Below are 24,330 nucleotides of genomic sequence, written 5' to 3' on the forward strand. Positions count from 1 at the left end.
CAAAAGAGTGAAATCATATGTCTGAAGTCAAAACCAATTAGGAGTGACTCTGTGGTCGCAAATGTAGAATTCTTCCCTAATGGAGCACTGGTTACCATTTTCTATCTTCTGATTCTATGGTATTATTTCACTGACACAGTGTATGGACCAAGATATTATTCTGGATATGAGATTTTATTAGAGAAGCTAACAAATTAAACATACTTTATTTAGGACTTTCCATTTTATTAGATGAATACTATATTCCTCTTTTCTTAAAGCAGGAGATGCTTGTGCTGGACAACCAACTGTTATATAATATAGAATATATATAATTTTATATAGAATATTGTTATTTCATTTAATATTTAAATAGTCTGCCAGGTGGATAGTACACATTTTATAATCAAGAGAGGAACTGTAGTTCTGGGAAGGTGATTAAAGATGAATGAAGATCATCACACTCAAGTTGGTCTGGCTTCCATGTCATGGAATTTCTACATTGCCACTCTGTTTTGCAAGCTTAGGAGACATCTGCTATGGTTTGAATGTTCATCCCCTCAAGACTCTTGTTAGCCTGAGTGAAGGGCACCCTGCACTCACTCTCCTGCTACCACAGTTGGCAACTTTTAGGAGCATATTCTTGCCCTACTGGGGTTGATTTGTATTTTTTCCCCTTCTTCTTTGTTTTTCCTTCCCTTTTATATAATATAATATATCTTTTATATTATAATATAATATCATATAAAAGGTACAACACAAGTTGGTTGTCCAACACAAACATCTCCTGCTTTATGAAAGTTCAAAATACAAAAATAATAAAAGTATGATTGCCTCATTACAAAATGTATTATATAGTAGGGTTTTTGTTTTTTGAAAAGACGTTCTCACTACATATTTCAACATTGAAGTTTTCAGGGAAAAAATGGTACAACTCAAGAAAAATAACGAATGTATATGTACTTCTGGCAACCTAATGATTCACAAGTAAGTGTGTGTTTTTAACTAGAGTTATAAAACAGTAAGAAACAGAAAAGATGTGTGGATTAGTAATGGGAAAACAGAGGTCCACTTTACATTTGCCATAATTCCAGCCTTACATGAATCCCTCAAACTTTGTAAGCTTCTATGTCCTCCTCCAGAAAATTTGTTATTTTCTGGGTTTTTTTGTTGTTGTTGTTATTTTTTATTTTCTGTTATTTTTGTTATTTTCGGAGGAGGACATTGACTGGGACCACATGACTTCTATCGGTTTGCGGTAATCTATTTTCTGTTGCTTATAACAGAATATCTCAAACCGGGTTATTCATAAAGAAAAGAGATTTACTGCTTGTAATTCTGGAGGCTGAGAAATCTAAGGGCATGGCTCAGCATTCCATGAGGGCCTTCTTGCTGGACAGGATCCCTCTAAAGAGTCCCAACCTGGTGTAGAGCATCACATGGTAAGGCAACTGAGTGTGCTTGCTCAGGTCCCTCTTTCTCCTTTTTATTTTTATTTTTATTTTTAAAGTTTTTATTTGTAGAGATAGGGTCTTGCTATGTTGCCCAGGCTGGTATCAACCTCCTGGCCTCAAGCAATCCTCCTGCCTCAGCCTCCCAAAATGCTGGGATTACAGGGGTGAGCCACAGCAACTGGCCTATTCCTCCTGTTATGAAGCCACTAATGCCACTCCCATGATAACCCATTACTCCATTAATCCATACATGGATTAATTTATTCATGAGTGGAGAGCCATCATTACCCAATCACTTCTTAAAGGCCTCACTTCTCAATACTGCTAAACTGGGGACTAAGTTTCATAGGAGTTTTGAGGGGATGAGCATTCAAACCATAACAGGGGTCTTCTAAGCTTGCAAAACGGAGTGGCAATGCAGAAATTCCATGACATGGAAGCCAGACCAACTTGAGTGTGTTGATCTTCATTCATCTTTAATTACCTTCCCAGAACTACAGTTCCTCTCTTGATTATAAAATGTGTACTATCCACCTGGCAGGACTATTTAAATAATGGCCACAAAGTGCCTAGCCATTTGCCTGCCTCAACATTGATGTTCAGTAATTTTAGTTTTATATCCACCTCCAACTTTGCCATTCTACTCATTGATAACCATACCAAATGTATAAAGAATTCACAGCATCCATCTGATTCAGTGTACCATTTGGAGATTCGGTAATGAAAGACAACGCCATCCTTCTACAAAGTGCCTTTTGCTTTCAATGTGGGAAGGGTGGAAGCTAGCCTGAGTGGAGGGCACCCTGCACTCACTCTCTTGCCACCACAGTTGGCAACTTTTAGGAGCATATTCTTGCCCTACTGGGGTTGATTTGTATTTTGTTTTCCCTTCTTTTCACTGAGTTTTGCTTACTTGCTTTTTACTGATGATTTCATTTCGTTGAGATTCACATACACAAACACACACACGCACTCACACAACACATCTGCCTGCCTCTCCCTTCAGTCATGGATCATTTCCTGCTTAAATCGTTTCCCCAGGCTCCCCTCCCCTTCATCTGGCTAACCCTTCAGCTTTCCTCATGGAAACTTTTCTGACCCTTCACCACTCTTCCTATTTGCTTTCATAGCACCCTATGTTCTTCCTTCCTAACACTTACCATGATCACAATTACATAATTTATTTGTGTCATATTAGTCTGACTCCCTTTCCAGGCTGCAGGCTCCAAGAAGGCAGCAAGCTTGTCTATTTTGTTCACTGATCTGTCCCTAAGACTTGCAGTGCTTAGCATTTAGTAGGGGCTCGGGAAGTATGTGTGGAGTGGATGGATGGGCGAATAAATGAAAAGTGAATGAATGAATAAGGCCCAGAAGCTGGCTTTCATCCATAAGAACAGGCTAGCTCTGCGGTGGCAGGTCTGACCCTTTCCTCATTTCAAATAGAGCTTCATCTTCACTCTTGCTGTTGGCAGGATTCCTCCACAGCTTCTTCTACACTCTCTTCAAAAGAAATTCATTTACTAGTAACATGAACAATTCAACCAGAAAGTTTTCATAGATCATGACTCTACAGAAACGCAATCTTGCTCAAACTGTGGCTTAAACACACATCCATAATACCCTCTGTGTCTTCTAATAGGTCTTCTAATAGCAAATCTATTTTGGGATAGCTCACATGGTTATTAAGAGAAGTAGGATGGTTAAAGGATCTTACAAATGAGAGAACCCATTTTAGATTCCACGTTGACAATTTTTCCAGCCCAACAGTTCACCACTAAAGATTCTGCATGCATTATTTGGGGTCCTTCACTTTTGCCTCTTGGATTTCCTACCCTCTTTGTGCCCCCAGTTAATCAAATGAGCAGGCGAGCAGGAAGGAGCCCTTTAAAAGGAAGCTGTGAGTTTAAATCAAATCAGTCTTTTCTCCTATTGATGACTGCCCATAGAGCATAAAGAGTGCTTGAGACTTGCAGAGAAAAGTCAAGGAGGGAGCAGAAAATGAGGCAGAACCATGGATTTTTTATCTTCATGTTTCTGTCCCTAATAAAATAGCAACACGAAGGCTTCTCAGATGAATGAGCGGTTTTCCTCTTCCAGTCCAGTCTAAGAATCAGGTTGAACAACTGCAAACAGCTATGTAAGAAATACTTTCCAAAACAATTTTCCGTAGCTCTGCTGTGTTTGGGTCAACCGTCAGGCTTCCTGACAATCGATTTATTCTTGTTTCCTCCTGATACCTGGTGCAGTGCTTTGGTGATTGTGCTGAGAGGACATGAGTACCCGCCTCTCAAACTCCCAGAGGTAAATTGGCATTATGAAGGAACAATAGCCCAAGCTTACGTGTGGAGGGAATATATTGAAGGATGCTGTGTTTAATTTCGCTGCTTCCGTGAATGGTCCTCAAGATGAATAGCTTCAAGATTCCTGTGATTTCTCATTTCTTTTTTCTTTAAATAGCATATCAGGGTCCCCCCGGTTCAGCCTAAATAGCATTCATTTCAGCAATTCAGACCTGTCTGGTTGTGTGTCACAGAAAGGCGGGGCAAGGGTCACTTTGGAAGGGGATTTTGGTGGCGGGAGTCTACATCCTGGAGCGGAGCGGGCTTGGGTACTTCAGACGTCAGTGGGCTCCTCTCTTGGCTCCAGGTAAAACAAAACAAAACAAAACAAAACAAAAAACTATACACTGAAGCTGCAATAGCCAGTTTTCAGAAGCTAGGGGAGATGCAAACAGCACAATTTGATGCCAGGGGAGAAAACATAACTAAAGTGGGAAGGAGCAACATTCTGTCTGCTTCTGTGCTAATACAGCAGCATTTGGGGGATCCTGAATTCTTCTGAGACTGTAACTGTCTATATCTTTCGGGACATGGTGACAGCAGCATTGGCAGACATCAGCACCCTCATGGGGCAGAGTCTGTGTGGGATCATGTGAGCACATGCAAAAGATTCCTGAGGATTCCTGATAAAACCTAAAGGAGAGATCTCACAGAGAGGGTGGAGGATGCAGGAGGCCGTGGCACAGCAATGATCATTCTTAATGTGACCCTGTTTGGAACCTTGACTTAAGTGTAGAACAGGGAAAGCACAAGTTACAAGAGAATTATAAAATGTCAGTGCTGGGAAGGATCTTAGAGATTATTAGTCAAATATCCCTCGTGATACAGGCGATGATAGCAAGGCTCATAGAGGATAGGCTACTCACCTTTGCTTGATGGCCAGTTCACAACATAACCAGGTTAGAACTTAGTTCTCTGGAGGCTCAGCCCATGACACATGATGGACTCCTGACATTCTTCACATGTTTTTAGGGCACTGAGGACTTCTGTTGTCTATGGGGAGAAAGTGTCTTCTAAGCACATACTACTTTGAGGGAAGTCCAGGATGCCGTAAGTCAAATGGAACTTGCGCTATGGGCTGGCGTATTCTGTCCAGGGTACTCTTTTGGGAAGCCCCTGTTAGGTGGAGCTTTGCTGGTATTTACTGTAAGAAGGTGCAGCTTCAACTCTGGCTGGGTAAGGTCAGAAAGGGAAAGGAGGAGCCTTCTAGAAACAGCATCAGCTGGATCTTGGGCATTCAGTTTGCTTACCTGCCTCTGCCCATATCGTCACAGATTTTTGTCCCTCTGAAAACACTGGATTCACCCACAGAGTCTGCCAGGACTAGAGCAGTAAAGGACACAATGTATGTGTGTGTGTGAGTTTTGTTTTGTTTTAATCAAAATTCTCTCTGCTGCTATTTCAGCTCATTTATTCTTCATTTGGCCTGAGCAAATCTGAAGCCGTGTGTTATTGTTGTTTATATTTCTTCATGAAATTCGGTCATCCCTTAGCCTGCCCAAGGTGAAACAGCCCAAGTTCTTCAACCATTGGCTCTTAGGAAGCTGAAACCAAGGTAATGGTTGTAATAATCTTGTAACAGAATGCTCCAGAAACTCAGGAGAGGATACAACCTTCCAAACCTCAAGCATTCATTTTCAGCTATTCACCCTTATTACTGTACTAATAAAAACCTACTAAATGTATTCTACCCTGGAGCACTCAGGAGATGTCTTCTGACTTAGCAAAGATTCAAATTACATTTAAAAGTTGATTTTAAAAATACACACATATATTTAGCTTTAAAAACAAATATACTATACATTGAAAATACATTCAACAAAAATATAGCCCTTCCTTTGGAAGGTCACTGATTGGATGGGGAAATTCTGACAGAATAAATTAACAGTCATCTGAGCCTGTTTCAGGTTCATGCAGACACCCCCACCTCTCTGCACTTTGCTGCATTCTTGTGAATGGGCCCAAACTCACCCAGATGGCACCTTTCATATTCTTTCTTTCCCATTCACTCCCTGCCCCCCTCAACACTTTACTCCCTCACATTCCTTCTCCATTTGGCTTCACGAGTGACCATGACAATAGGCCAAGGGTGTTTTTAATTATTTCTGGTGATGCTCTCCAGCATGGCCTCACGGGAAACCTTGCACCTGCAAAGCCAAAGCAGTCTGCCACAGAGGCCATGCTGACCATGTGGGAGACAGACCATGGGCCAGAATTTCACTCTGCAGTGACCCTGGGTAGGGGTTAGGGAGCAGATAATTCTTCACCAGGCTTCTGTTCAAGCTCCATCCCCTACCCGATGCCCATGACACTCTGGGATCTGCTCAAAGACAAAGCATTCTCTTGTATCTGTCTATCCATTTGCACTCCTGGACTCATGTCCTATCTCCCTCTAAACAGAGTCAATATGAAGAATGTCTCATTCTTTTCCCCAAAACCTCAAGAGAAAGTTTGCTCTAATAGAATTATCAGACACCAGTACCTGGAACACACAAGATGAGATGAAGTCAGCAAAATGAAATTCAACAGAGTTTGGAAAAATGTCCAGAGATTTAAAAAAATTCTGTGGCAAAGCTATCATCAAAGGATTAAGGTTCAAACATTGTGATGAAGGCAGATGAGGCATTATCTGCCCCTACGGTCTCACAACAAGTTGTGTGATTTCTCACACCACCTCATGTCCTTCCAAAGAAAGCCACTGCCTGCAGCAGGGCCTAACACAGTTAGGTCACTAATCCAGTTCCACAAGACTCAGGGGACCCAAGGGACATGCCCCATGGCCATTTGCCACTCTATGCTAATCCAAAGAGACAGCTTGTGGCTTGGGGAGAGTACAGATTTATGGATCTCTTACCTCTGTCTTCCTACCCTGACCTTGAAGAACTGAGGTTTTGTCCTGTATACAGTTGTTTTGGTCAGAGATGTATCAGCCAGTAACAGGCAGGTAGAGCAGTTCTCTGGAAAAAAATCTCCACTGTTAGAGGAAGAAGTTTCCAGCACCCAGAATAAGGAATCTACAAGATGTAGAAGCAGCATTGAGCAATGTAGAAGGTTCCAGAATTGAGAAAGTGAAGGTTCAAGCAAGGGACAAGACCGCCATTATAAAGAGACAGTACAGCCTGGGAGAAGAAAGTTGTGGGACTTGGCTGGGTGCAGTGGTTTGTGCCTATAATCCCAGCACTTTGGAAGGCCAAGGCAGGAACATTGCTTGAGCCCAGGAGTTGGAGGCCAGTCTGGACAACATAGTGATACCTTGTCTCTACAAAACATAAACAAAATAGCCAGGTGTGGTGGCGTGCACCTGTGGTCCCAGCTTCTTGGGAGCCTGAGTGGGAGGACAGCTTGAGCCCCAGATTTTGAGATTGCATGCAGAGAGCCTAGATCAAGCCACTGCACTCCAGCCTGAGCACGAGATAAAGACCCCGTCTCTAAAAAAAAAAAAAAACAAAAAAGAGAGAGAAGAATAAGAAAAGCTGTGGCACCTGAGGAAACACTACTCCTGCTTTGGGGAATAAGTGCCTAATTTGTTATCTCACTTCTAGACTCAGAGCTCTTGACATCAGGAACCTATGCTACCATTATATATGTAAATGTTGGGCAAATGTCTGAAACATAATAGGTACTCAATAAATGTTTGCTAAGCTGATTAGAATCAAAATAAGCAAATCAAACTTTAAAACTAGTCAGTATAAAAATCAGGGTTCTTTGTAGGAACTCAGATTGCTGACCACCAAAATTTCTCTTGCTTCCCTTCTGAATTAGTCTGACACTTGTTCAGATTCTCTGAACAAGTAATGTTGTCTGATGAACTAGCTTCTAGACAGATGTGGCTATTTAAGTTAATTAAAATTAAATGAAATTGAAAATTCAGTTTCTCAGTCACACTGGCCATCTTTCAAATGCACAATACCCTCATGTGGCCAGTGGTTACCGTACTGAACAGCAGCAGTTGTAGAACGTTCCCATCATTGCACAACGTTCTATTGGGCAGCACTGGTCTAGAGTATTGAAGAGAGCCTTCACATCTGATTCAGCCTTCTAAAGAAAGACATTTTGGATTTAGCAGCACATGAAGAGAATGGGGAGTTTTTGGGGCATTCAGGCAGGTTTTATAAACTTCTTCCGCTGACGCTCAACTCCTTCCTGGAAAAAGAGGAACAAGAAGGAAATGGAAAAAGAAGGACAGAGTTGACAAACATTTTCTATAAAGAATCAGATAATAACTAGGCACGGTGGCTCAGGCCTGTAATCCCAGTGCTTTGGGAAGCCAAGGTGGGTGGATCACCTGAGGTCAGGAGTTCAAGACCAGCCTGGCCAACATGGTGAAACCCCTTCTCTAGTATTTTTATAAAAATACAGAATTAGCCGGGTGTGGTGGCATATGCCTGTAGTCCCAGCTACTCTGGAGGCTGAGACAGGAGAATTGCTTGAACCCAGGAGGCAGAGGCTGCAATGAGCCGAGATTGCGCCACTGCACTCCAGCTTGGGTGAGATACAGTGAGACTCCATCTCAAAAAAAAAAAAAAGAAGAAGAAGAATCAGATAATAAATATTTTAGGCCTTAAAGGCTAAGAAACAAAATCAAGGCCAGGTGTGGTGGCTCACGCCTATAATTCCAGCACTTTGGGAGGTCGAGGAGGGTGGATCACCTGAGATTGGGAGTTCGAGACCAGCCTGACCAACATGGAGAAACCCCATCTCTACTAAAAATACATGCATGGTGGCACATGCCTATAATCCCAGTTACTTGGGAGGCCGAGGCAGAAGAATCACTTGAACCCAGGAGGCGGAGGTTGCGGTGAGCCGAGATCATGCCATTGCACTCCAGCCTGGGCAACAGAGCAAGACTCTGTCAAAAAAAAAAGGAAGAAGAAGGAATGACATCAAGTCACCCTCTAGAGTCGGGAATGGTCACTCAAGGTAGAGATGATTCTGCTTTCTCCATCCAATATAAGTTCTTTTGGGAGAGGAGCCACTGAGACCTAAAGAAACAAAAGAATCGTCCCTTGAGTCAGTCAAACCTGCTACTGAAGCTATGGGACTTCTCAGAAGAATCCTCAGAGATAAGACCAGCGTGGGATGGCCATAGGCCCCAACTAGCTGTGATGCTAGAGAGAGTGACTGTTTTCCCTGACTTCACAGCCAGCCACCTGCTTAGCCTGAAAGGAATACCCAGAGGGAGTCAAAGGAAGGTGATGGAGTTGGGAGAAAAAGGGCACAACTTGGGCCACATCTGCATGGGGAAAAAAAGAGAGGAAGCTGGGCACAGCGGCTCATACCTATAATCCCAAAACTTTGGGACGCCGAGGTGGGAGGATCACTTGAGCCAGGAGTTGAGACAACTTGAGACCAGCCTGGGCAACATAGTGAGACCCCATCTCTACAAAACAACAAAAACAAATTTGCTGAACATAGTGGCACACACCTGTAGTTCCAGCTACCCAAGAGGCTGAGGTGGGAGGATCACCTGAGCTCAGGAGTTTGAGGCTGCAGTGAGCCATGATCATGCCACTGCACTCCAGCCTATGTGACAGAGCAAGACTCTCTCTCACCAAAAAAAAAAAAAAAGGTCCCAGAGAAGGGTGATATACGAATGTGAAAGAGAGGAGAGGTGAAGAAGTTAAGGCAGCTTTTAGGCAGGTACAAGAATTGAGGAGCACTGTTTAATGTAAAGAGCATTCACTAGGAGTTAGGCTGCCAAGATTTTCTTTGTCTTGACCCTATATATAGTTCACATAATTTTAGTACCATCTTTCCCCATATTTAAAAAAGAGATAATGATACTTCTTATATTTGAAAAAAAAAAACTACAAGTGAACTTCTTTGGAAAGTTAATAAATTTTTCACATTGGTTTAGTTTGTAACCCAATTTTTTCAATTTTTCCCACCCCTGTTCCCCTATGAAGTCTTTTAAATCTTCAAACCAAAATGGAATTGCAGCTGCCTGCTCTGAGCACTTGGGGTAACTGCATGTACTTTTTTTCTTAAGTTTTATTTTAGGTTCAGGGGTACATGTGAAGGTTTGTTATATAACTAAACTCGTGGCATGGGGGTTTGTTGTACAGGTTATTTCATCACCCAGTATTAAGCCCTGTACCCCATAGTTACCTTTTCCGCTCCTTCCCTCCTCCCACTCTCCACCTCTAGTAGACCCTAGTGTCTGTTGTTCCCCTCTTTGTGCTCATGAATTCTCATCATTTAGCTCCCACTTATTAGTGAGAACGTGAGGTGTTTGGTTTTCTTTCCTGTGTTAGTTTGCTATTTCCAGTGCTTTTCTGTCTGCCTTCCCCCACAAAACTGGAAACTCCACCAGGGTGGCCATGGCATCTCATTCCTCCCGGCAACCCCAGGGCCTCACTGGGTGAGGTTCCGGGATTTAGTAAGCAGTGAAATGTTTGCTAGAGGAGTGAATGAACCCCTGGGCATTCCATTTATTACCTCAAGGTATCCCCTCACTAAAGCTTTGAGTTAGACAATACTTTGGGAAAACAACAGGAAGTGAATGATGAGGATTATGTCTGAGTATATGTCTTGCTTAAAGCATTTTTTAAAAATCTTAAAATACAAGTGTAAACAAAATTTCAACTTATGAACATCTAGGTTATAACTTCTGAAAGATAGGTACTGTTATTCCCATTTACCAAGCGAGAAACCTAAGACTAACTTCCTCCAAGTCACATTGAAAGTTAGTTTCTGACTCAGAACAAGTGTCCTGGCTTTTAGTTTTAGCCCACAGATTTCCTCTCAAAAGTGCGGCTCTCCTATGAGCACTTAGCTGTTAGAGAATGAGCAGTCAGTTGGTGGTAAGAACAAGGAATTCATGAACCTTTCCTGAGGATCAGTAAACAGATCTTCACCACAGCTCCTGCCTTCCTGCACTCCGCCCTTTGACAATGTTTGCGTCCCATCCTGAGGTCTCCAGAGTGGAACCTGCCCAGATGGTGTGAGAGGAGGAGCTTAGTTAAGCAAGAGACATGTATAATGAAACTTCTAGTGAACTAACTAAGAAGAAACATGCAGTGTTTCTGGGCGGTGACTCATGCCTGTAATCCCAGCACTTTGGGAGGCTGAGGCAGGCAGATCACTAGGTCAGGAGATCGAGACCATCCTGGCCAACATGGTGAAACCCTGTCTCTACTAAAAATACAAAAAATAAGCCAGGAGTGGTGGCGCATGCCTGTAATCTCAGCTACTAGGGAGGCTGAGGCAGGAGAATTGCTTGAACCCGGGAGGCGGAGGTTGCAATGAGCCAAGATCGCACCACTGCACTCCAGCCTGGTGATAGAGCAAGACTCCAACTCACAAAAAAAAAAAAAAAAAAAAAAAAAGGCCAGGAGCGGTGGCTCATGCCTGTAATCCTAGCACTTTGGGAGGCCGAGGCAGGCGGCTCACGAGGTCAGGAGATTGAGACCATCTTGGCTAACAGGGTGAAACCCCGTCTCCACTAAAAATCCAAAAAATTAGCCGGGCGTGGTGGCGGGTGCCTGTAGTCCCAGCTACTCGGGAGGCTGAGGCAGGAGAATGGCGTGAACCCAGGAGGCGGAGCTTGCAGTGAGCTGAGATCTTGCCACTGCACTCCAGCCTGGGCGACAGAGCAAGACTCCGTCTCAAAAAACAAACAAACAAACAAACAAAAACCAGTAACATGCAGAAGAAAACCCAATGAAGACTGCTATATAGAAGTTGTTTGGCATTTCCTAGATTGGAGAGGGATGGGGTGGAGACCTAGAACTATCATCGTCAGAGCTGGTCAGTCCTTGACTTCACTCCACAGGATTTATCCTTTTTACTGAGGCTGTCCTATCTCCTTGGTACACCTATTAGTCTAGTGGGAACCAGTAGTTCATGTTCCTACATATTTATGCAGGATTAGCAAACTGGTGTTTGTCACTGTCATTAACACCATCATCTCCATCAGCATCACCACCACCATTGCTGCCATGTCCAGCACCTCATAGTTTACCAAGTGTTTTCGTATTCACCTTCTCACTCTGTGCTGACAACCCTCTGTGGGCAGCTCTGTTGTTGTGATCATGTGTACTAAAATCACTGACTTTTCCATGGGCCTTCAAATGGGTATTTATATAATATGAGAGTAGAGATGGGGTCAGAAAAAGTACTATTAAATAACCTAGGAGAGAAGAACCCTTTACAATACTTTGCCTTTGTGAGTCACTTGGTGGGGGTCACCTATTTAGCACTTCTGCTAGTTTTTTTGCTACTGAGGATGTTAACCAAAATAAAAATAAGGACATTAAGAAGATAGATTATAATAACAAGAGTAATTTCCCAAATTCTCCTTTTGAAAAACAAGACTAAGGCCCACTGAGTCAAGTCATATGTGGAATGAAAATGTAATGAAATAATAGTAAATAACAATAGTACTACATATCAATGTTTAGCTCTTTGAAAAGTGCCTTTGTATAATTTAGCCTCACAACTGCCTTTCAAGTTATTAAAATAATCATTATCTCTGTTTTAAAGATAAAAAAGAATTTCGGTTAAATGACTCACTAACTCATTGATGTAAGAAACAGAACAAAGCTCTAATAGGAAATTTTCTTGCCCATTTAAGAAACTCAAATCAAAGAAATTTTTAAAACAATAGCCTTACTTTTACAGTCTATTAATAAACAATTTGGCATTAATGCTTGAAATGTGGATTTTATACAATAGTGTGGGTTGAAAGGTTCACAGGATCTTTGTTGAATATGGAGACTAACAGGGTGTCATTGAAAATATGCCTTCATTTATCTGGTTTCTGTAGAGCCTCTTTCTGATGGTTTTTGTATCTTTGCCTCCCACCTCATCCCCAGTCACAATCAGTGTATTTTCTTCTATGGGGACAGGAATCACCTAGTAATAGGTAAAGGTCTGGTTCAGTGGTTTCCCACCTAGACTGCACATTAAATTTTCTGTGGGCTTTTTAAAAAGACAGATACCTTATAGTAACAAGAACAGCATAGTCCCGGCATAAAAACAGACACGTAGACCAACGGAACAGAATAGAGAACCCAGAAATAAATCCATGCACTTACAGCCAACTCATTTTTGACAAAAGCCCCAAGAACATTGGAGAAAGAATGGCCTCATTAATAAATGGTTCTGGGAAAACTGGATATCCATATGCAGAAAAATGAAACTAGATCTTCATTTTTACCATATACAAAAATCAACTCAAAATGGATTAAAGACTTAAGTGTAAGACCTTAAACTATAAAACAACTAAAAGAAAAACACCGGGGAGATGGTATGGGACACTGGTTTGAGCAAATATTTATCTGCATAAGGCCTCAGAAGCACAGGCAACAAAAGCAAAAATAGACAAATGAGATTACATCAAGCTAAAAAGCTTCTGCACAACAATGGAAACAATCAACAAAGCAAAAAGACAACCTACAGAATGGGAGAAAAATATTTGCAAACCATCCATCCGACAAGGGATTTATAACCAGAATACAGAAGGAACTCAAAAAACTCAATAGCAAAAGACAAATAATCCAATTTGAAAATGGGCAAAAGACCTGAATAGACATTTCTCAAAAGAAGACATGGCCAACAGGTATATTTAAAAATGCCCAACGTCAATCATTAGGGAAATGCAAATCAAAACCACAATGAGATATAATTTTATTCCAGTTAGAATGACTATTTCAAAAAGACAAAAAATAGGCCTGGCATGGTATCTCATATCTATAATCCCAGTGCTTTGGGAGGTCAAGGCAGGAGGATCACTTGAGGCCAGGAATTTGAGGCTGCAGTCAGCTATGATTGCATTACTGCACTCCAGCCTTGCAATAGAGGTAGACCCTGTCTCTAAAAGAATAAAATATTCCAGGTGTGGTGGCTCATGCCTATAATTCCAACACTTTGGGAGGCCAAGGTGGGTGGATCACTTGAGTCCAGGAGTTCAAGACCACCCTGGGCAATATGACAAAACCCTGTTTCTACAAAAACTTAGCAGGACATGGTGGTGTGTGCCTGTATTCCCAGCTACTCAGGTGGCTGAGGCAGGAGAATGGCTTGAGCCTGGAAGATCAAGGATGCAGTGAGCCGTGTTCACACCACTGCACTCATCCTGGGCTACAGAGTGAGAGCTGTCAAAAAAATAATTAATATTAATAAATAAAGTTAAAAAATAAATAAAGGAAAATAAACAGTGACAATGCTGGTAAGGATGTGGAGAAAGAGGAACCCTTGTATGCTGTTGGTGGGAATGTATGGTAATATAGCCATATAGAAAACAGCATGGAGATTTCTCAAAAAACTAAAAATAGAATTACCATATGATTCAGCAATCCCACTGCTGGGTATATATCCAAAAGAATGGATATCAGTATATCAAAGCCATGTGTGCACTCCCATATTTATTGCAGCACTATTCACAAGAGCCAAGATATGGAATCAACCTGCGTCCATCAATGGATAAATGGATAAAGGAAATATGGCAGATATACACAATGAAATATTATGCAGCCATAAAAAAGAATGCAATCCTGTCACTTGCAGCAACACAGATGGAACTGGAAGTCATTATGTTATGCGAAATAAGCCAGGCACAGAAAGACAAATATCGCATGTTTTCATTCATATGTAAGGGCTAAAAAAGTGGATCTGATAGAGGTAGAGAGTAGAATCATGGTTACCAGAGGCCGGAAAGGAAAGCAGGGAGGGGAAATAAAGAGAAGATGGTTAAGGGGTACAAATATACAATTATGGGGGATAACTTCTGGTATTTGATAGTACAGTAGGGTGATTATAGTTAACCATAATTTGTTATATATTTCAAAATAGAAGAATTATAATGGTCCCAACCCAAAGAAAACTATTTGAGGTGACAGACATCCCAAATACCCTGACTTCCTCATTACACATTGTGTACAGGTATCAGAATATCACATGGTCCCCAAAATTACATGTACAACTATTCAACTATTGTTATAGCAGTAGGTAGTTAGACATGAGAAGGGCAGGAGAAGGCGCCCCCTCACTTCCCCCTGCACCAGGAATGTCAGGTGACCATCAGGTGACAGTCAGGTGGTGGCTAAACCAATAATAATTGGTTGCAGCCAGTGTCTCCCAATGGATAGAAAACACCTGAAACTGGTGAGCAGCAGCTTCCTGATAAGATCTCAGGAGGTGGGCAAGTGGGCTCAAGCATGCACACTCAGGGGCAAAATGGCCGAGTTTAACTGGTATATGACCTTCTTCTAGAACACCCAACTGGTAAGGGAAAAGAGCCTCAAGTGAGCATATGTACAACTCCAGTAAACACACTGTGCATGTGGCCCCTCCCAAGTGCTAGCGGGCCACTGCACATGCCAACAGCCCACTCCAAGGGAAGAATCAGAAGAGATGTAACACAACCCGGGAAGCCTGCCAGCATAGAAAACACCAAGTTGAAGGTCAAACTGCACACTTGATCTCTCAAGCCACCCACTTGGCCCTCTTCCAAGTGTACTGTATTTTCTTCATTCCTGCTCTAAAACTTTTTGATAAACTTTCACTCCTGCTGTATAACTTGCCTCAGTCTCTCCCTCTGCCTTATGCCCCTGGGTTGAATTCTTTTTTCTGAGGAGGCAAGAACTGAGGTTGCTGGCCAGGTGCAGTGGCTCACACCTGTAATCCCAGCACTATGGGAGGCTGAGGTGGGTGGATCACGAGGTCAGGAGTTCAAGACTAGCCTGGCCAAGATGGTGAAACCCCGTCTCTACTAAAAATACAAAAATTAGCCGGGCGTGGTGGCAGGTGCCTGTAATCCCAGCTACTCAGGAGGCTGAGGCAGGGAATTGCTTGAACCTGGGAGGCGGAGGTTGCATGAGCCGAGATCACGCCACTGCACTCCAACCTGGGCAACAACGTGAGATTCCATCTCAAAAAAAAAAAAAAAAAAAAAAAAATGGGAATTGAGGTTGCTGCAGATCGGTACGGATCTGCTAACACTATTATTTATCAATTAAAGAAACAAAATATAGATACCTAGCTCCTCTCTCCACAGCAACTGATTCTGAATCTCAGGAAATAGAGGCCAGTTGTGCCTTTTAAATCTCCCCAAGTGTTTCTTATATAAAGTAAAGGCCGAAAACCACAGATAACAATTTTAGCCTATAGTATTACTTTAAAATATTACTACTATCATCCTAATCATGATTCTTGCTTGTTTGTTTGCCAGTTTAATGTTATAAGAATTCATGGCAACAAGGATATCATCCTTCAGGATGAGCCCTTTTTTATATTATGCTTTCCTGGTAGCTCGGTGATGTTGAGGAAGCTGCAGAACCAGAAGAGGAAAGAGTCAGGGCTTTCCCAGGCCAGTCTTTCCATGATAAAGAAACGGCGCTTGTTGATTAATTTCTTTTTTTTTTTTTTTTTTTTTTTTTTGAGATGGAGTCTCACGCTGTTGCCCAGGCTGGAGTGCAGTGGCACGATCTCGGCTCACTGCAAGCTCCGCCTCCCGGGTTCCCGCCATTCTCCTGCCTCAGCCTCCTGAGTAGCTGGGACTACAGGCGCCCGCCACCGCACCCGGCTAATTTTTTGTATTTTTAGTAGAGACGGGGTTTCACCGTGGTCTCGATCTCCTGACCTTGTGATCCGCCCGCCTCGGCCTCCCAAAGTGCTGGGATTACAGGCTTGAGCCACCGCGCCCGGCCTGATTAATTTCTTGAAAGATCCCAGCATGGTTTTTCATTCTCCCTTAGTCTGTGAGCTAAATTGCAATCTGAAATATTTAAGTTACATCACCAATCAAGTGGCTAATTGAGAAATCTCCTTCTCCTTCTTCCCACAAAGCTCTACCAGACTGTTACAAATGCAAATTTAGGCCGGGCGTGGTGGCTTATGCCTGTAATCCCAGCACTTTGGGATGCCAAAGTGGATGAATCACTTGAGGCGAGGAGTTCAAGACCAGACTCACCAACACGGTGAAGCCGCATCTCTACTAAAAATACAAAAATTAGCTAGGTGTGGTGGCAGGTGCCTGTAATCCCAGCTACTTAGGAGGCTGAGGCACAAGAATCGCTTGAATCTGGGAGGAGGCTGCAGTGAGCTGAGATCACGCCACTGGACTCTAGCCTGGGCAACAGAGTGAGTCCCATCTAAAAAATAATAATAATAATAATAATTAAAAATGAATAAATACAAGCAAATTTAAACCTACTTTCCACATGCCTCTAAATATGTTTGCATTCGATCTGTATTGTTCTTAGCTAATTCTGGTATAGAAAATGACAGGGCCTTATTCAAGCTTCTCAGAAGTCTGTGCCAGGAGGGGCCCTAACCCAGAGCTGGAGATAGAGTTTCGGAAAGTATCTGTGACATGTTCTCTATATGAGCTATGGACTCTAGGCCATCGTGGTCCGTCAGCTCCCTAGAAAGAGTGGGTCACATAACCCTATGAGGGGGCCCTCTGAGTACAGCAAGGACCCCAGAGAGGAGCCAGGCCAGTCCTGGGGCTAAGGGAAGCTGCCCCAGGGGGCAAGAGTCATTTTTTGGAAAATAAAATCCCAAACCTCTGGCTGAGTTATACTCCAGTACACAGTTCTATATATATTCTAACCTCGAACCACTTCTCTTTCCAGACAAAGTGGATAGGCATGTGCATTGTTCAAAGCTCTGTTCACTGAGAGGATTTTCTCTTGCCCCTGTCTTTTTCAAGGTCAGGCCTGAGTGACACTAAGTGCAGCTGTCATCAACGTTCAACTTGCACACGAATACCAAGCCAACCCATCCCTAAAGCAAGCTTGGGCTTCTTGATCCTCCTTTAGCTGTTGGTTAAGAATTGCCCATATAGCCATGGGTGTTAGAAAAGGGATGGGTGCCAGTGTAACAGTGGTGGGTGCCAGGAGTCTGAGCTCTGCTGTGTAGCCTGCTGTGCCCTCTTCCTGCTTTGCTCAGTTCCAAGTGTATACCACTTACTTCTATTGTATAATGAATTTTGCTGGGCCCATCTGACGTTATGACTGATGGATATGACAGGACCCAGTTCAAGAAGAGTAGTTCTGACCAGGTGCAGTAACGCACACCTGTAATTCCAGCACTATGGGAGGCCAAGGTGGGAGGATCCCTTGAGCCCAGGAGCTAGAGACCAGCCTGAGCAACATAGTGAGACTCTGTCTCTTTTTAAATTAAAAATTAGCCAGGCATGGTTGTGTGTGCCTGTAGTCCCAGCTACTCTGAAGGCTGAGGTGGGAGGATCACTTTAGCCCAGGAGGTCAAGGCTGCAGTGAGTGGTGACTATGCCACTGCACTTCAGCCTGGGTGACAGAGTGAGGCCCCATCTCAGAAAAAAAAAAAAAAAAGAGCAGTCTGATGTGTCACATGGGCAGGCATCCTGCTTCTATCACAGTTTCTGGCCCAGTACCATGTCTGGAGTTTTTTTTTTTTTTTTTTTTTTTTAAGGCACATGTTTCAACAGCATATTGCATGGTTTTGATGCACGCTGGAAACTGAGAATGGTAAAACTGGGTTAATTTACCTCATGGGAGTCATCATAAGGATCACAGTAGATAAGGCTGGTGAAAGTATTATACCATCACAACATTATTATTGCAGAAAAGATTGTTACTTTGGATGTTGCTTGGAAATATATTCACGGTGAGCAGGGATTTAATTTTTTTTTTATCCTAGTCTTTTGATGACTATGGTATTACTTATAAAAGGATTTTTAGCTCAAGTAAAACAAAAAAGCAACTGTAACAGTAGCTCTAGTTAAAGACATTGCTTAGAATCTAGGCTGGGCGTGGTGACTCGCACCTGTAATCCCAGTACTTTGGGAGGCTGAGGCAGGGAGAGCACGAGGTCAGGAGTTCGAGACCAGCCTGACCAACATGGTGAAACCCCGTCTCTACTAAAAATACAAAAATTGCCGGGCGTGGTAGCACGTGCCTGTAATCCCAGCGACTCAGAAGGCTGAGGCAGGAGAATCACTTGAACCCAGGTGGTGGAGGTTGCAGTGAGCCAAGATTGCGTCACTGCACTACAGCCTGGGCAACAGAATTAGACTCCATCTCGAAAACAAAACAAAACAAAACAAAAGAATCTATCTGCCTGGCCAGCCTGTAAGCAATCTATGTGGCAGGGTTTCTCATGTGTTTTTATGTCTTTGCTGGTGATGACGGTGGAGACAGATGAATTTTAGTCGTTGCCCAAGGAGTCATACTTATATAAACCCTGCATCTTCCACTCCGACCCAACAGAAGTTGAGTACCCCCTCTTATCTTAAATAAATGGGTCACACCCAGGCTTTAGAAAAGAGTTTTTTTTTTTTTTAATACACCTTTAATTGTATTAGCTGCATTGGTATCTGCTAAAGAAATGCTATTAGAGCTTGATGGCAGATTGAGAAAGAGTGTGTAAGATGGGTCAAATCTCCAAGCCAGCTGTGTAAGGTGGGGAGCAGAGAGAAGAGAGTCCACTTAATAATGATACTGGAGCTTGCTTTAAAAAGACAAATTAAGTGTTTTAGCACCTGTATCATCAACTGCATTTTGTAATTCAATTATTTAATACCTCTGTCCAAATTATCAGCAGTGCAGGAAGCCTCTCACCGCTCCCACCAGCAGGTTAAGGGCCTTATCAGCATCCCCAGTATGGGAGTCAGATGATAATTCTCAACTGAGCACAACAATGTTGGGCCCCACTCTGAGTCTCCTGACTCACAGGCCCAGTTCCAGGGCTGTCATTCACCCAGCCTCACAATCCCCAGCTCTACTCCTTAAGTTTCCAGCCTAGCGGGGAGTTCCCCTCCAGGAGAGAGGAGTGGCAGAGTGGGTTTTCAAAATCCAAGGCTTGAGCAGTGACTGGCCCAGGGCTTATCTCTAGTCTTTGGCCATAGAGTGGCTGGGCTCCCATTCTTCCTCCAAATTAGACTACCTACAGTGTTGCTGGAAGAAGGCACCTGCTGGGCACATTAGATGCTGTGCCTGGCCTAGTGCCTTCGTGTCCGAAAGGCAGAGCCAAACCATCCCAGGGGTCCAGCTCTCAAGGCATGCAGATGACCAGATGTGGCAGAAAACCAAAGGGTTCGGTAGCTGGGCACGTGCCTGGGTGGATTTACATGGGGTGGAGCATTAGGCCTGGTCCAGTCCTTCTGTGTTGGCTCTAATGCAGCACTTTCAGAATGGAGCTTGCTCTTCAGAAAACAGTATTTGTCTGAAGAATTTTCTTTCTTTTTCCTTCCTTCCCCGTTCCTTTCCCTCCCCTTCCCTTCTTCTTTCTTCCTTTTTATTTTTTCTTTTCTTTTTCTTTCCTTCCCTCTCTCCTCACTTCCTCCCTTTCTTCTTTCCCTCTCTATCTTTCCATTTCTTAATAAGTGATGAGGCTGGGCACGGTGGCTCACGCTTGTAATCCCAGCAATTTGGGAGGCAGAGGCGGGCTGATCATGAGGTCAGGAGTTTGAGATCAGCCTGGCCAACACAGTGAAACCCTGTCTTTACTAAAAATATAAAAATTAGCTGGGCATAGTGGCAGGCTCCTGTAATCTCAGCTACTTGGGAGGTTGAGGCAGGGAATTGCTTGAACCTGGGAGGCGGAAGTTGCAGTGAGCCAAGATCGTGCCACTGCACTCCAGCCTGGGCGACAGAGCTAGACACCATCTCAAAATAAATAAATAAATAAATAAATAAATAAATAAATAAATAAAGTGATGAATGTTGGGCATGGTGGCTCATGCCTGTAATCCCAACACTTTGGGCCAACGCAGGTGGATCACCTGAGGTCAGGAGTTCAAGGCCAGCCTGGCCAACATAGTGAAACCCCATCTCTACTAAAAATACAAAAATTATCCTGTAATCCCAGCTATTTGGGAGGCTGAAGCAGCAGAATTGCTTGAACCCAGAAGGTGGAGATTTCAGTGAGCCAAAATCATGGCCACTGTACTTCAGTCGCCTGGGCAACAGAGTGAGACTCCATCTCAAAAATATAATAAAAATAAAAATAATAATAAGTGACGAAACTTTTGGAAGTTTGGTGACTTGGGCCCAGCGTCTTTATCTCAAAGCTTATATTCATGTGTGACCAGTTAAATTGTCCAGAAATGCAAAACAGTAATCACAGGGCCCCATCCTGAGTCTTCCACAGAGGTTAACTCTGGTCTATGACCCAGACTACTTCCCTTTCCCTTCAGAATCAGCTACGTTCTTACCTCATAAAAACGGAGGGGTTATCATCCCTCCCCTCTCACATGACCTTGCAAGGCTTCAGTAACAGTGTCTTACCATGAGCCCACATGTCACAGCACTAGCAGAGCCAGCCTCACTTAACTGCCCTTCATTGCCAACATTAACTGCTGGGCTTCCTGGGTGCTTCAAACCAGCAGCATTCCTGGGTGCTTAAAATCAGAAGCATCTCAACATGTAGCACCAGGGCCACAGGCTGTGGCTGGAACTCTTGCGGTTGTGCCCTATGGTCATTTTGCCAGTTATGAGTGAACCTCAAACAATCGAGAACTGGGGCTCTGTTCCAATAACCTCCCCGGTAAGTTGTATGTTTCTCTTAACCTCATGAGTCTGCAGAAGCAGGCTGGCAAGTGTTCCAGAACAAGCCATCTCATGAGGTTTCCTGTACTTCCTGCCACCCGCTGTCGCTGCTGCGAGGGGCACACATCCCCCAGAAAAGCCTTTCTCATGAAAAGTTAGCATTTCTGCTGCCAGTTGTGGCAGAGGCCAGATGTGAAGGGCATGAAAAGGCAAAATCATGAAGAGGAAATATGCCCTCCACTTTCTTGTTTTAGAACTTTTTTCCCTTTGTTTTGGTGGATTTTTTGGAGGAAAGGGAATAGAAGAAAGAGGTGATGGCTTGAAAAATTAACGTGTAAGACCATGTAAAATTTGCAAAGAGGATCCACAGTGGGTTGGAAGAGGTCGTGTCATTGTGGAATTAGCCACAGGAGTGTGCAGCTCTTTCAGTCGTACACTAAAATGGCAGAAGTTTGTGCCACTCAAAACTAATATCCCAGTTATTTCCCGGCATTCACCTAGTTCCTCTTTCATGAAGTCTCTGTCCAGTTCATTGAGTGGTATTGTCTTATACTCAAGAGGAAATCACCAGGTTCGGGGCAGTGGGAAACATTGACAGACTGTGGTCACCACAGCCAGATGTTCCAAACTGTCCTGAAGGGCTGAGAAGCTTGTCATGTTCAATAATGTATCCCAGTGCCCAGAAAGTGCTTGGTACCAAACTGGCACTCAAGACATTATAAATATCTCTTGATGATTGAATAAATGAATAGAGGCGCCAGCCACCACACCTGGCCACATCTGTATTCTTTATGCTGTATTAAGGTAGCAGCATCATTCTCAGTCCTGCCATGTTGTTACTACTGGTTTTCCTTGTATTGAGCTTTCCCCTAAATGTCCCTGTTGGGCTTCTGTGCTTGAGTTCATAGATAGCCAGGACTTGCCATGTCTGCTGGGCCCAGCAAATCTGCAAAATCATGCCCTCCCACAGCCACATTGCAGTCACCAGACATTGTCCACCAAGTCTCTGGGAAATCCATAAGAATGGATTTGTATTATTATTATTTTTTTTTTTTTTATTTTTTGAGATGGAGTTTTGCTTTTGTTGCTCAGGCTAGAATGCAATGGTGCAATCTCAGCTCATGGCAACCTCTGCCTCCTGGGTTCAAGTGATTCTCCTGCCTCAGCCTCTGGAATAGCTGGGATTACAGGCGCACACCACCACGCCCAGCTAATTTTGTATTTTTGGTACAGACGGGGTTTTCCCATGTTGGTCAGGCTGGTCTCGCAACTCCCAACCTCAGGTGATCTGCCCGCGTCAGCCTCCCAAAGTGCTGGGATTACAAGCGTGAGCCACTGCACCCAGCCACATTTGCATTCTTATATGGAAATTGACTTTATTTTGTTACTTAAACTCTAGTATCACTACTGAACTCTTATGTCTGCCCTCTTGTTGGCCATTTTCTGTGGTCTCTCTTTGCTACTGCTAACAGTCTTCATAGAATCTGATTTTGTCCTTTTATCTTGGGATGTGTTCTCATACTTTAAATTCTAGATTTTGACCAGAGCAGGATATATACAAGACAAGCTTAAAACATCTTATAGTGCCAGAAAGTAAGAAAGTGCTCAAAAACAAAAACAAACAAACAAACAAAAACAAACAAAACAAATACACATTGATGGGGCTATGTCAAAGAGACAGGAGGAAACTGAAAGTGCTCTCAATGTCCAAAGCTACGATAATTTGAGCAAAAAAATAAAGTAGTATCAAAAGTAGAAAACCTGCTTATTCATATAAACTGGCCGGGTGCAGTGGTTCATGCCTGTAATCCTAACACTTTGGGAGGCTGAGGTGGGGAAATCACTTGAGGCTGGGACTTCAAGACCAGCCGGGCCAACATGGTGAAACCCTGTCTTTATTAAAAATACAAAAATTAGCCAGGCATGGTGGCACACACCTGTAATCTTAGCTACTCGGGAGGCTGAGGCACAAGAATCACTTGAACCCAGGAGGCAGAGGTTGCAGTGAGCTGAGATCACACCACTGCACTCCGGCCTGGGTGACAGGGCAAGACTCTGTCTCTAAAAAAAAAAGAAAGAAAGAAAAAGGAAAAAAAAAAAAAAAAAGAAAGTAGAAAATCTGCTTATTCATATAAATGAATATCCTTTCTGTCACCTTCTTCCTCATCCTTGTTGGATTTACTCTGCCTTTGGCCAGAATTTTATCCTCTCTCATTGTTCATTACACAATGGAATACCAAACTCCTGCGGGGTTTTTGGTTGGGGTTTTGTCTATTTTTTGTTTTTATTACATTTTCTTAGGCATCTTCTCTCTTTTCACATTCTGAGATGGACTTAGAAGGCTGATAGTGATAAGGGATAGGGAGAAAAGGTAAAACAGGCAAGAAGTATGTGAAATGTCTGGATGGAGTTTGACACTGTAGATAGCATGGCCAGGGAAGTCCCCACTGAGGGGAGCACTTTGAGTAAAGTGCAGGAGGAAGTGATGAAGCGAGCCATGTGGTTATCTAGGAACAAGCATGACAGACAGAAGAGCAAGCACAAAGGTCCCGAGGCAGGAGCAAGCCTGGCATGATCTAGAAATAGCAAAGTGTGGCTTGAGCCAAGTGACTGAGGAGGAAATCAGCAGGAGATTAAATCAGGGAGGTCACAGGGGGAGGAGCAGGTCATGTAGATCATGGAATGGACTTTGTATTACCATGCTGGGGAGTGAGGAGATACTATTAGAAATTGTGTATGTTGGCCGGGTGTGGTGGCTCAAGCCTGTAATCCCAGCACTTTGGGAGGCCAAGGCGTGCGGATCAAGAGGTCAGGAGATCAAGACCATCCTGGCTAACAGGGTGAAACCCCGTCTCTACTAAAAAATCAAAAAATTAGCCAGGCATGGTGGCGGGCGCCAGCTACTCAGGAGGCTGAGGCAGGAGAATGGCGTGAACCTGGGAGGTGGAGCTTGCAGTGAGCGGAGATCATGCCACTGCACTCCAGCCTGGGCGACAGAGCAAGACTTGGGCCCCCCCAAAAAAAAGAAAGAAATTGTGTATGTGAGTGTGTTTGTGAGGCTTGTACCTGGAATGATGAAGGAAA

The 24,330-nt window shown here is 43.4% G+C and overlaps 2 long non-coding RNA genes across 2 annotated transcripts in view; one reads left to right on the forward strand and one right to left on the reverse strand.

Moving 5' to 3' along the window:
• The window catches only part of LOC105484539 (uncharacterized), a 234,987-nt gene that overhangs the window by 159,567 nt on the left and 51,090 nt on the right, over window positions 1-24,330 (reverse strand). The gene's annotated exons all lie outside the window — the stretch shown is intronic.
• LOC105484546 (uncharacterized) lies at window positions 921-5,273 on the forward strand. The gene is made up of 3 exons (XR_989042.2): window positions 921-966; window positions 4,745-4,822; window positions 5,178-5,273. It is a non-coding gene; the product is annotated as an uncharacterized lncRNA (long non-coding RNA).

Source organism: Macaca nemestrina, chromosome 1 (assembly GCF_043159975.1).
Source record: "Macaca nemestrina isolate mMacNem1 chromosome 1, mMacNem.hap1, whole genome shotgun sequence".
In the NCBI taxonomy this organism is placed as follows: Eukaryota; Metazoa; Chordata; class Mammalia; order Primates; family Cercopithecidae; genus Macaca; species Macaca nemestrina.